Here is a 14,163-nt window from a genome sequence, read left to right as displayed (position 1 = left end):
ATGCAATGGGGCTTTGTTTATGCTGCTCAGCCTCCCCGCCTAACAGCTGAAGTGCAGGGAAGCGCAGCAGCAATAGCCAATTTCCCACATGTCCTTCTGCCAGCTCCAGAGTTTCAAGTTCTAGCTGTGGATATTTTTGGATACGGTATTTTTGGTGTGGATTGAAGAGAGAGCAGCGGAGAGGACGTTGAAAGGGTGCTTGGAGGATGCTCCCCACTTTACGCGATTTTACTTATGCTCACGGGCCTCACAACATAGCCTCCACGTAAGTGAGGGGGGTCGCTTGTGCTGTCCTTAACAGTCCAGCCTCTAGACTCCTCGGTCTTACCTTGCCCTAGGAAAATACTGTGCTAAGGAGCTGAACAGAACCTCGCTAATAAACTGTCGTCACCCAGATCTGCGAGTCCTGTTCAGGTTCTCACTCGGCTGTGAATGTCAGCTTTGCTCCCAATATCTCTTCACTCACTTGACCTGACTGTACCACCCCAGCTTTCCCACGCTGGGCAAGAAGGTCTGAAGGGGGTTTCTATGTGTATTTGACTGAACAGCCCCCTTGTAATTGGGTTCCCAATCATCAGGGGGCTTCAAAGCACGTTCAGTTAAATATGCTCAACGTCGGAAGGGCAGTGCTGGGTATGAGGCTGGTGTATGAGGCTGCTGAACTATTTTCATTCTATGTGTGGTGGCTCCAACATGCACACCTACCTCTCCTTTCTGTAGGGCTGTCTCTATGTCCGTAAAGAGCTGCATACAAGGTTCCTTCTTCCGCTGAACTGAATTCAGAATTCTTTTTGTGCAGTAACTCCATCTGAGCATGAGAACATAAATGGAACCTTGGATCAGAATACTGATTCACATGCTGAATGGCCAGAAGGATGCTCTCAGTCAGGCACGCAACGTCTAGTGCGATTTGTGCACAACTGTGAAACAAAACTGGAAAATACTATATAAGCCTCATTTGGAAAATAAATTGATATGCAAATTAGAGTAACCTGTCAGCTTTTTTTGAGCTATTATTTTTGAAGAACAAAATTATAAATTTACAACTTGCATTGTCTGGAATATTGCTAATACTGGATGCTTTTTAGAAATGTTTTCCTTAGTTAAATCAGTCAAGTGAGATGGTAGTAACATTTACTTCAAAACAACTTCAACAGTTCCATCTTATGCATGCCTACCCAGAGGCAAACCCCAGTGACAGTACAGGACTACAGGCTAATATTGGCTTTCATTATAAACCACACAGAGTTTACTTCTCTTCTAATGCCAAAGAATGGTTGACAGCATCAAAGGGCAGACCCTCCAAGTGTCCCTATATTCCAGGGATGTCCGTGATTTACAGAAGCTGTCTCAGTTTATGTTTTGTTCCTGGAATGTCCTGCTTTTTCTTAGGATGTCCCTATTTTCATTGGAGAAATGTTGGGGGGTATGGAGTTATCCAACCCCCAAGCCGCCGGAAGACAATTCTGCATATGGAAGGTTTTTTAAAAATTTTAATGTTTTATTATGTTTTTATGTCTGTTAGAAGCTGCCCAGAGTGCTAGGACAACCCAATAAGATGTGTGGGGTATAAATAGCAAAATTATCATGGAATGGGACATCCCTATTTTCATCAGATAGATGGTGGAGGATGTGAAAGGGCTATTGAGTGTTACCCTCACAGGGTGGTTTTCAGTGAATTGTATTACTGAGCCTTTTAATAGATAATGCCCAGAGTACTCCTAACGTGTTTATGCCAAAGGGAAGCGATACCCCAGATCTATGGAACAACCACCGATCTATCACTCTGCTATTTTGGTGTAGCCACGACACAAGGTGCAGCGCAGCAGCTTTTTCCTCCTGCTGACTGCTAGAGTTGCACCATTTCTGTTTGCATGTCTGAAAAATGGAGAGAGGCTTTAGATGTGCTGCATCCATGCCCACCTTATTTCCCTCCTGTTTTGCAGGCAGAATATCTAAGGCAATGGAACGTTCTACTGGCACACTGGGAAAATTCCCACAATGTAATGAGCATTCTGCCATCAGCCCTAACACCACCTCCTAAAGCACCCTCAGCTGTAAGGTTGAGATTGGGGTGTGTGTGTTTTCTATAGTGCTGTACTTCCAAAGAAAGAAATTGAAGATGTTCACAAATTCACATATAGAGGGAAAATCCAAGCTGTCTTTCAGACACATCTGAAAACTAAATTGGCAAGCTTTCTCCCTGACACCAGCCATGTTTAAGCGGCATGCAGCCAGAGACTGCATTTAACAATATAAAAATAATTCTCCATAGCTTACTGAAGTAGCACACACAAATATATATGAGTAATGCCCCAACGTTGCTAGTGAACAAGGCACTTAATAAAAGCCAAACAACTGTCACACATAGGTTAGAAGGTCATTTCTCACACATAAGATAAACTAGAAATCCATCGAAAGGATGGAATCACAGAGAGTGTTGTGAAGTTTACTGGAAAATAAAAAATGAGTTTCACATGTTCTTTTATTTCCCAAGGGCACTTTGCTAAATATGTCCATATATTGGCATGCATAGTTCGGAAGGGGTGAAAAAGTATTCTTGTTTTTTTCTTAAGAAAAAGAAAATGAATCTGAGCATCTTGGGCACAAGAAATATGCACCAGTTTCAGTCTTGTTGACTTGACCTTATAGTTTCAATTAAATGCAGGAAGTGAGAGAAAGGAGGGATATTGGCACCATTTGGCAAATACAGAGCACCATTTTTGCTTCTGCAGCATTACCCACATACATCCCATGTTTGTTGATGTACAGTAAAAGTCAGTGGAAATGCGTGAGATAGAAATGCCATCTGATTATATATATGTATATGACTTAAATACATATTGTTGCACGCTACTCCATTCTCCAAGTGGTGCAAGATTTTAGGGGTTCCAGGTGCACTTTACCCAGGGTTAGTGTTCCTCTGGGAAATGAGGTACAGTGACGACCATGGTATCTAAGATTTATGGTTTATTTACACATACATAAAGCCTCAGCTTGCAAGGGAGGAGTTTGTGGCATTAACACTCCAAGAGGGTCTTGCTTCTCTCACAGTCAGGCTTTATCTGTTGAGGGAGGGGCCACATTCATTTTACATATCACACCAAGTTCCTTTCACGCTTTGTTGTCTTAATGGCTATCACCTCAATACAGGAGGCTAGCCTGTCTCAATTGTCTTTTGACACTTGCTGATTCTAGGGAATTAGAAATGTCTAGTACACAGCTTGATACACACGGGTCTGGCAGCCAGTTTTAACACCCCAAGCCTTGATTAAATTCTAACACTTACTGGTTCCAGGAATTTAGAAGCTTCTAGCACCCACAAACTCATAACACTATAATAAAATATATTCCCCTGATCCTAAATTGCCCCCTGAAAGTTAATACCTAATTGATGGGTTCTGAAAAGTGTACTCTGTGATTTTAGAATGATTTAAGAGGGAGGAAATCCCGTATGCCGTAATTTTAGTCCTTCCCCCGCCTCTTCACAGTGGGCGTTTTTGTGTGTAGTATTAGAAAAGAGACAGAACATATCTTTCCTGATGCCTCCCTGCTCAGTGAACCAGTTTGGCTTATCTGTTTCAGTGTCCCAGTGTTTTTCTCCTTAAGTTCAAAGGCTTGATGCTGTCTGGAGGAAGGCCCTATTCTCAGGCTAAAAAGTGAAGCAGATGTTAAAGCAGGAGTCAGAAACAATAGAAGCGGCAGTCAAAATGGGAGTAGGGCAACTTTCTGGAGATATGAATTAGCTTAAACCAACCCACAAAGAGTACCTCTCAAAGTAATGGATCATACCAATGGGATGGGTGATTTTGCCTCTACTACCCACAATACTGACATCAATGTACAGTCTACCCTTGTTTTTCAGCTTGAGTTCCAGACAAGGGTGAAAAAGAAAGCATTTGGCCATTTAAGGAAGTTGTTTCAGAAGAAGTCAGCTGACATATAGTAGCACAAACTACTTTGGTTTGGGTTGGATGTTTCATTTGGGGAGCTTTGATTAAATTGGCCTCTGCATTCTCTTCATAAGGGCATCTAAACAGGCTGCACAAAAAGGGAAGACATTGGCTGAGCATCCTCAGCTTGAGACCATTAGCTCAGACCTGATTTTACCTAGGCCTGAAGGCCAAGAGAAAGCAAGGAGATGTAAGGTGGCTGCAGGCACATATCATCATTCGAAGCAGCCAAAGATAGGCATTCATAGGGTTGCCACATTTCAAAAAGTAAAATTCCTGAGACCTGCAAAGTTGTTGAGCTTTTTTTAAAGAAAGCCACCAATTTTTTAAAAAAAGAAACCAAAACCAGAACACGTCAGGAATTTTCCTGATGTATGTCAAGCCTAAGCATTCACATCAACTTCCATGATTTTTCAGATTGGCTCCAGCTGTTGATGGCTAAGAGCTCATCCCATTGATGAGTTTTGGTCCAATCCAGGCCACCTCAGCAGGGTGTGTATTATGTTTTTTGTATATCTGCACATTGAAATATCAGGAGAAGAGCTGCTTAACTCCTTAGGAAAAAAAGTAAGGTCTCTTCAGCTGCAAAGTGCAAGATGCTGTTCAGTTGGGTTCAAGTCGTTCAGAGATCTAACTTTGCTAGCAAAATATGAGGCAATCCATTTCACGTCTGAACTGCTAGCGCTTTTTTTCACATAAGGGAGCCAGCTTGAGTTTCACTCTAGAGGGTGACAAAATTTTAATAAGCTGCCCTGGAACTTGGGAGTGTGGTAATAAGGGACATTTGTTATATTCTGTAGAGATGTCATGACTTGGCAAAAAGGGACATCCCTGTAGAATGAAGGACGGCTGGGAACCTTAAATTCCACAGCATATTTGGTCCTACTAAAATATAATGACTTTCAGCACCTTTAAGATCTGTGGCCTACATTTTTAAAGACCCCTTTGCCTGTTTCCCCAGAAAGTCAGCCATAAAACACAGGTGAGGTTTACCATGTTATATTTTCTGATCCTCAGAGAAAACAACATTTCCTTTGCACATCTGTCTTTTGCTTACAGCTGTATAAACAAGGAGCCTGAAAGATGCAAATTTCACAGCTTTTGTTCCCTCGTACCACATACCTTTGAGATAATTGGCTATTTCTTTCATATATGCCAGCCACATTTCAATGCCTTATTGGAATCTACTTGTTTGAAATAATTACAAATCACCCCCCCCCCTTTAGCTAGAAAAAAGACTCTGTGTGTATGTGTTCCCTGTCATGATCTCCCTCTCTTCTTCTTTTGTGCAAATTAGGGCTTCATACCGATAAGTTGCTTTATGAAGGGTCTGTATGACATGTAATTTTAGGTATGTGGTAGAAAGAGGCACTTGTTTCCTCCACCACACAAAAGGATTGATGAGCCAGTAAAGTGTCTGAAGTAGGCCTTCAGTGGTATCCTCAGCACACTTTTATCTCCCTCCCAATCTTTCTATCCCAAGGGATTTTGAAGCATAACGAATAACCTGACACCGTTCCTTCTCTCTCTCTTTTTGCTAAGATTCTGGGTAAGACTGAATACAATCTCACAAAATGACACTATGGGCATACTGGGGTGTATTACTTCTGAGTGTTTTAATCTAGTCTAGAGAATTAACACCCCCCCCAAAAAAAATGCATTTTAAAAATTGATATTTCGCTTGCCATTTCCCTCCATTCAATTTGCATACGGCAAATGTGTAATTGCGTGTTGAGTCCCACAATTGCCACCCCCAAAAAATTCACACTTCACACATCAATTTTTGTTTAGGTTTTTGGCATAATTTTGGCCACAACTTTATTCAAATACAAAAAATGTGAGTGGTTGCTTAGGCATTGGTTATGACTATCTGTCCATGCCCTCAGGGACAGAGCTGGCATACCGGACACCAACGGAAGCCAGTGTGGGAAACAAGTATTGGGTGAGAAAGTGAAGCCGGGCATCAGTCTCGCACTACTCACCCTCATGTTCCGGTGGGGCTTGCACGGCCCAAGTCCGACTCCGGGGACAAGGACGAAAAGAATGGCAAGCCCCTGGATTCCTTTAACGGAATTCCCTTCGCATCATTTGGAGGGATAGGCACTTACCCCTCCAAGCACCAATTTAACCAATGCCTAACCGCCAACCTTACAAGTTGTGACGATTTGCTACGCAGTAGGCAAAAACCAAATGGCAACAGCCAATCAGCCAAATGGCAAAATTCCTACCAGGCCCCCGCACCAAGGCGGACGACCCCATGACAGGCATAGCAAGGTCAAGCGAACCATGAAAACCACCCTATTAAAGGGAGGGAGGGCGGGTGATCCGATGCAAAACGGCCAAGAGGAAGTCCAACGTCTGGCCCCTGTATTTAAAGACTCTAACCCCTCCTCCAAATTTGGTAACAACAAAACTACCCCAGCAACCCAATCTTAACCCCTTAAAGGGCTTGGGTCTCTCACAAATCTGCCTAGTCATGGCAAGGTGGCTTGTTACCCCAACCGCAACACGTGCTCTCTGTTAGGGAGAACACGCTTTACAAATTTGTCCCTTGTGAAAATGGTTGAGGCGGCTTCAGAAAAGCTTCTCTGTCACCTGCGCCCTCATTGCCAACTTTCCTCCCTCACCCTATTTGTGGGCTTAAGGCTGCCTTCTCCTTATAGTGGTTATGGAGAGAAGCACCAGCTTCATGTTTGAACAGTCTCTCATTTTTACATCTCCTCGTGAGGTGATTTTAAAATGTGGTGCTACACCTCAGCTCAGTAAAATAAGGCTGCACTTCTGTCCTATTGAACTCATTGGGGATACAGTGGTACCTCAGGTTACAAACACTTCAGGTTACAGATGCTTCAGGTTACAGACTCCGCTAACCCAGAAATAGTACCTCAGGTTAAGAACTTTGCTTCAGGATGAGAACAGAAATCACGTGGCGCAGGTGCAGCAGCAGCAGGAGGCCCCATTAGCTAAAGTGGTACCTCAGGTTAAGAACAGTTTCAGGTTAAGAATGGACCTCCGGAACGAATTAAGTTCTTAACTAGGGGTACCATTGTACTTACAAGCAGATGGGTATACAGGGGCAGAATTTGGTCTTTAAAATTTCAGCAGCACCCTGTTCAAGGCCAAAATACGAACCCACCTCTCGCCCTCCATTCTGCTTAATTCACTATGTCATAGTTGCGACACCAAGCAGTGCTCCCTACACTCAGCACCCAGTGCGGCGGAACCAATCATACTGTCCTAAATCTGCCTCTGGTGTATGGCTTTGTTTTATAAATGCTGGGTGGTCATTAATATTGTGGTTATTCTCCCAGTATTTACTAGCTGCTTATTTAAATGGGGAAGTCAGAGGGAAATGAAATACAGAAATTCAGCATTCCGTTTTCCTTTAAATTGACCTCCCAGTTTACAATTCCCACTCCCAGTCGCAACTCGAGATAGCACTTCATGCTTTTAATTAAGCAGACTGTGGTCCATGAAAGCTTATGCTGTAGTATATTTGTGAGTGTACCAATAATCCTTTGGCATCTGACACTTTGATTAAACTTCTGAGGATTGCTCCTAAAGACAATTACAGTCAGCCAATACAGCATTTTCTAAGCAACAAAATTATTTTAACATTTATTATCCTTCTAGTCATTGCTTTGAGACGGGAGAGATGGCAGGTCAGCCTAGGCAGGTAAGCATTTTTTGGAATTATCTAATTAACCTTACTATATGTGTTCCTTTCCCATTGTGGGAATATTGCTTTTTCTCTGGGTTCCCTCAGGAGCTGGGAATTTTAGATACCAACCTGTGTGTTTCTAAACTGCAAATGTCATTCAAAGTCACATACATATCCCTCGTGTATGGGTGCAGAAAGGATAATTTAAAAGAATATTAAGCTTATAAAATTTCATGGCGGTGGAAAGCAAATTAAAAAATGAAAATAATGGCTACTTCTACGACCTTCTTTATCCAGTCACTCTGTAGTTGATGTGACACTGATATTCAATATATGGCCAATATAAATAGTAAATTGAAAGTGTATCAGAGAGAAAATTGTAATCATATTTATGAAGTATATCTATGCAAAAATGCAGCAAAGGAAAACACGCTCCTAAGGATTTGAAAAGAGAAGCGTTTTGGAAGTTACCTTCATAGTTCATATAGTCAGATGAGATAAATAGAATTCTATAAGCTTATTTATTATTCTTGGCTTTTCATATGAAAGCATTCAAAGATATTGTGTGATCTATTAGGCTTAGGTTGCTATTGTAATAAAATAATAATTTGTTCTAAATTTAGCTATGGATTCATCCTTTTCTGTACAGTTAAGCAAAGCAAAGCAAAGCAGGATGCTATAGTTACAATTTATTTATTTTTTTGACATGTTAAGACTGCTTACCGTAACTCAGAAAGTGGTGGCGATTTCCCGATGTGGTTTCCAGGTAATGAAGGAGCGCTATCAGCCCTCGTGGTTGGCCAATGTCAATATTGGTGCCGGACAGCCGCAGGGACTGGCAGAATCGCCCACCAAAATTTAACATTTGTCTGTGCCAATTAGGGCACTATTGGGTGAGTAATGCTTTGGTAGTAGACCTGGCAGAGCCAGTCTTCCATGGGGTCTGCCAGTCAGGCATAAAAGCTGGCTGTGCCTCCAGCAGACAGCACAGCCAGGAGGGTGTTTGTTTGTTTGTTACATGTTAAAACTTGAAGACACACAGCCTGTCCACAGCTAAGAAAGTTAAGGGCCTTAAGGGTCCACTGGGTCTGGTCAGTGCTGAGATGTGAGATTGTATGGAAACCAAGTTCACGGAGTTGCAAACAGATTTCTTTTCTGGAAACAAGTAACATGGAAATTAGCACTAAACTTCTGCTGGGTTCCACTAGACTTCCAGAAGCGGTGTTTATGTCATGTGAAAGATCACATAGTGCGGAAATCAACAGGTAGGGAAACAGGAAGACTGAATAAAGTGCCTTCTGAATGGAGCCTGAATCTAACTGAAATGGAAGTGCTGCTGGTAGTTTGTTACTCACATCTGTTTTTGACTGCAGAGCACATGACATAAAACAGAGTTGAGGAACCAGTGGTTCTTCAGATGTTGCTGGACTGCTATTCCCATGATTCTTGACCCGTGGCAATGGTTAGCTGGGGCTGATGGAAGTTTCTCAGCCCTGTCCCTTATGAATAGGCTGGAGTATGACTTTGTACACATGATGGCTTGATACAAAAGAGCTCATGGCTCCTGAGTCTTTAATAAGTTGTGTAGAAGAGTGGATTTTAGGAGGCGTTGTTGGCAGGGCGGTGGAGGGTGAGGTTAAGCAATCAAAAGGTAGATAAATTTATGAAATAAATAAATAGTCATGCAAGCTACACTTACTGAAATTTCCCCTTCCACACAAGGGGCTGGAGTCCTGAGCTCTTTTGAAGATAATCAATAGTGGAGGAAGAGATGGGGAAATAACCTGTCTATTACATCCCATTGTTTCGCCAATGCTGCATTCAGAGGTGTGTAGTTTTAGTGTCAGAAGAACGTGCTCATTTTCATCACCACCTGCGGCCAAAAGAATAACAAAAGAATAAGAAAGGAAGAAACTATTTGGGATAGGAAAATGGAGAAAGAGGGTAATATCTGAGAGAGGGGACGCGGGTGGCGCTGTGGGTTAAACCACAGAGCCTAGGGCTTGCCAATCAGAAGGTCGGTGGTTCGAATCCCTGCGACCGGGTGAGCTCCCGTTGCTCTGTCCCAGCTCTTGCCAACCTAGCAGTTCGAAAGCAAGCCAAAAAGTGCTTTCCCGGCGGGAAGGTAAACGGCATTTCCGTGCACTGCTCTGGTTCGCCAGAAGCAGCTTAGTCATGCTGGCCACATGACCCAGAAGCTGTACGCCGGCTCCCTCAGCCAGTAAAGCAAGATGAGCGCCGCAACCCCACAGTCAGCCACGGCTGGACCTAATGGTCAGGGGTCCCTTTACCTTTAATATTTGTTTGCAAAGAGACCAGTAGGTCAGGGGAACAGAAAAACAGATGGGTGGACCTGATAAGGAGTGGAAAATAGAAGGGATCAGCCTTTAATAGAGGGTAACAAAGTTTTAATCTGGGAACTTTAGGCATATAAAACAAATATCGTACCTCAGTGGATTAATTTCTCCTAAAACAGTCATAGAACTATCAAACTCATCCTTAAGCTATATTAGCAAGTCAAACCTCATTTATTTCAGTATGGTTTGTTCTGGTTCTCTACTGTAAGGCACTAAAGCTTGGCTGAGAGAAGGGGAAATATATTCCATGAAACACATCATTAGCGCTATAAAATGGCCACAGGCCTTCTAGCAGATTCTGTACCACCACACACAAAAAACACGGGGATGTGTGGCCTTGTACTAGGTCCCTCACCAATGTATTTTTTAGAATGTTAGCAAGCTCTTATATTGTCTGATTTCCTTCAGCCAAGTATGAAGTTTACTCTGAATACTATAACAGAAGATTTACAACACAAGTGGCAGCAGCTGTGGCTCAAACAAATGGCAGAAGGGGGGAGTTAATTCCCTGAACCGATCCACATAAAAAGGCCGGTGTTCTTGTATCGCTTGGCGTCTGCATGAAAAGAATCTCTTATAAATATAAGACATAAAATATTATACCTGAGACAGTGGAATAGAAAATTAGGTCACCCTTGTACTTTAATTGCCATTACTCTTTTCCTTTCGATGGATACCACAGTTTTAAATGATAACATTTAAAATCAAATATTAAGAATGATTGCAATGTAATTGTTTCATTTCTTTCATGTTTGTACTCATTAAGGACTTAAGTGAGGTCATTTCTTTAAAAGAAAATGCTTTCAGGCAGCTTTGGTCCTATTAAGTGTTTTAAAAGATTAAATGCAGGAGGTCTGCTTTCTGAATACCAAGAAGGGGACTTGCTGGAGAAGCTGAAAAACAATTTCAAACATGGGAAATGTGGGCGAATTATTCTGTCTAGAACTAAAAGGAAGCCTATATTTATGGCACCTGATTTATTTGTTTGATATACAGCATTTGCTGGGCTTTATAATTTTTAAGATGTGTGAATAGGGTCACATTAGATATTACAGGCATAGTGAGGCTGTGATTTACAAGACTTCATATTGTGCCTATTGACCTTCTCAATAAGAAAGGTTGGTGGTTGTAAAAGCACTGGAAAATTAAACTCCTTGGAGTCAGTTTAATGTATTATAAACTCTTTTTAACAACCAGCAAAATAGCCGTATCAACTTCTCCATCTGATTATTATCTTTCAGTTGTTTTTGCATTGTTGTTTTAAAAGTTTGGGTTTTTTTATAAAAAAAAGTGTTGCTGTTTGTTTGTTTTACTTCCAAACAACAATTTGCCCTTCATAAAAACAATGGCAAAGGATTTTGGCTTGGAACTTGTTGATTCAAAGGAGGAGGTAAAGAAATAAGTGGAATGGGACAATTAAACCTCCTGTAGATCTCTTTCTCTTTCTCTCTCATATCTCTTGGCTATGAAAGTAGGATGTGTGTGTGTGTGTGTGTGTGTGTGTTTCTTTGTGTCGGGGTAAACACATTTATCTATTCTACCAAAAAAAACCAAAAAACCCAACATATTAGCAGATGTACAGTTGGAAGTAATCAATATCCAGACCTCAGAGCTGGGTAATGTTTCATGTTAACACACTCACAGTGAAATGGATCGGTTGGGGACAAGAAATAGCTTTTAATTATCAGAACAATGTGTCATGGATATTCCTGAGATTGTGCTATTGGAATACAAAGTAAGGCAGACAGACATAGAAACAAAGGATCGGAAAAATCCAGCAATCTTTTGAGCTGTATTAGGTTAACAATTTATTTTCTTCAAAGATTATCTAGCAATAATACGATAGATGACCGGATTAGCAAATGGCTATGCACACAGTTATAAGTTGCTATTGTTTATGTTAATAATCAGTCCAACTATTTTAATAGTGGTACATTTTCCAGTGCAGATTGTGTGTTTTTAATAAAAGTGTTGCAAATATATATATGTGTGTGTGTGTGTGTGTGTGTGTGTGTGTGTGTGTGTGTTATTCCCTCTCTTATTCTTGTATGCTTTTGAATAAACTTTTGGATATATGATTCTGGTGCTGTTGAATCCTAGGAAATGAGAGTACTACCCTCTTCTCCTAAATTCTATAACTTTTTAACTATTTCAGATATATGCAGATCTGCAAGCTAAATATTGTACAGACACTATTGTGTAGGCATTTGATGGATTGCAAGCACCTTAGTGTGACTCACAGAAACCTCTCAGGAAGGCAACCAGAATGATCGTTTCTTGCAGATCAGGTCAAAGATTAGAGAGGAGCACCAGGAAAAGAGCATCTTTAAGAAACAGTTGTGTGTTTTTTAAAGTGCTTTCCTATCATCTGCCATATGGTTTACGGAGATAGAGGATTCCTAATCATTTACTGGCCTGTCATCACTGGCAGATCATGTTAGACCCCCTGATGTATCATAGGCCTTTGCAGTGCAATAATCTCACAGAAGGTCTCACATGAGAGAGGTAAATTTCCTTAACTAGGTGGTGCTTTTTTTTTAAGGCCGCCCAATGCTACACAAATATATAGGAAATTTCCACAGTGTTTTGTGGCATTTGCAGTTAAGAAGAAACCTCTGTGCCAACACACACAGTTCTGACAGGCTTCTAAATTTCAGGTGTCAAAATATTTTATCAGAACAACAGACAACTTATCATACATCACACAAGGAGAGGTAACCACTGACAGGTTTCTTCAGTGGGTGCGGTACAGTTCATCATCAAAGAACTGCAGCCTTTTGAGTCAAGCGCTTAAAAAAAAAGCATGCATTCTAGTTTGCTGGACCTTGCAGAAGTGTTCCGTATTCTGAGGAGTGCCAGCTTGAATAAAATATTGTGGGGACCCAGGTAAGCCCTGCCCCACATAACTGATCACATGACACAGTGCAACACACTGGTGCCAATCAATTGGGGGGGGGGGGCTCAAATATTTTATTGGTGCCAAAGCCACCATGGCCCTTAGGAGTTGGCTCCTGTGCTTATTCTTTACATCTTGGGCTTGGGCTGTCTGAGTTTTTGTTATTAAAATCCAATCAAATGCTTTTTATCAATTCCTGGACAGTCTTTCATTTCTATATAACCTTGCAGTGTGTGGATCTAATAGATTTTTTAAATTTTAAGCAGGATTCCTAGGATAGGTTTAACCGATGGTTTACTTGATTCAACATTTTGTCTGCCAACAATGGCCAATCGGTTGCTTCAACAAGGCACGATGCCCCAGACTATATCTGGTATTCAGAGGTGGTATTCAAAGGTATGTTTCTAAGAAGAGGGGTAGCTGCTGGAGACTTACCAATAATTCTATCCTGTAGTTAGAGGACCCTTGTATAAACCTAGTTATGCCATTGGCCCCAGTTGCAATGTGTCCCAGAAGGTGTAGCTAGAAGTTAGTGCTTCATTTTGTACAATGTTAAATTGCTACCTATCACTTTCATTAGCCGATTGCAGATTTTTGCCTTCTTCCTGAGAGTCAATTTTGTTCCTCTCTGTGCTGCTAATATTTTTAAAATAAATTTCAGTAGAGTTCCCTCATTTTTCTATGCCAAAGAATTTGTTAAAACACAGTCATTATTCATTGCGCATTATTGTTCTGCTATTTAGTGAATTACCCACTATTTACAATTGTTTATGGCAAATCGTAAGGTGGTGGTGAATTTAGACCCTGACCAATGGGAAAGGTTGAAATTCAGTCTATACATTTGAAGCACAATCCTTTTAAAGTATCGTTGATCAATCAGGAGAGATTAAACACAAACACACACATCAAAAATGTTTCACTTTGCTTGGATCATGTACTCCTTTAAAATTTGATTGACTTGCCTTGCCTTATTTTATTGTGTTTTTAATATCCTTTTGGAAGCTGCCCAGAGTGGCTAGGGAGGCCCGGCCAGATGGGCAGGGTATAAGTAAGAAATTTTACTATTAATTATTATTATATTATTATTATTATTATTATTATTATTATTATTATTATTATTACTACTACTGCTGCTGCTACTACTACTACTACTACTAGTAGTAGTAGTAGTAGTCATACAAATTGACCATGCCTCCCCTGAAAGAAACCTGGATAATTTGGTGAACATGTTGATTACAATTGTACCCCACCCATCTGACTGGGTTGCCCCAGCCACTCTGGACTGCTTCCAACATA

General features: G+C 41.1%; 1 long non-coding RNA gene across 1 annotated transcript in view; it reads right to left on the bottom strand.

Moving 5' to 3' along the window:
• LOC308596654 overlaps positions 1–14,163 on the bottom strand; it is a 73,572-nt gene that overhangs the window by 25,998 nt on the left and 33,411 nt on the right. Inside the window, exons 2-3 of the long non-coding RNA XR_014012611.1 lie at positions 9,314–9,487; positions 706–808 (exon numbers count right to left, since the gene is read on the bottom strand). This is a non-coding gene — a long non-coding RNA (uncharacterized lncRNA). The remainder of the gene's footprint in view (positions 1–705; positions 809–9,313; positions 9,488–14,163) is intronic.

This window comes from Podarcis bocagei, assembly GCF_964188305.1.
Source record: "Podarcis bocagei genome assembly, chromosome: 10".
Classification (NCBI taxonomy): Eukaryota; Metazoa; Chordata; class Lepidosauria; order Squamata; family Lacertidae; genus Podarcis; species Podarcis bocagei.
This window is presented reverse-complemented; position numbering and strand designations above follow the sequence as displayed.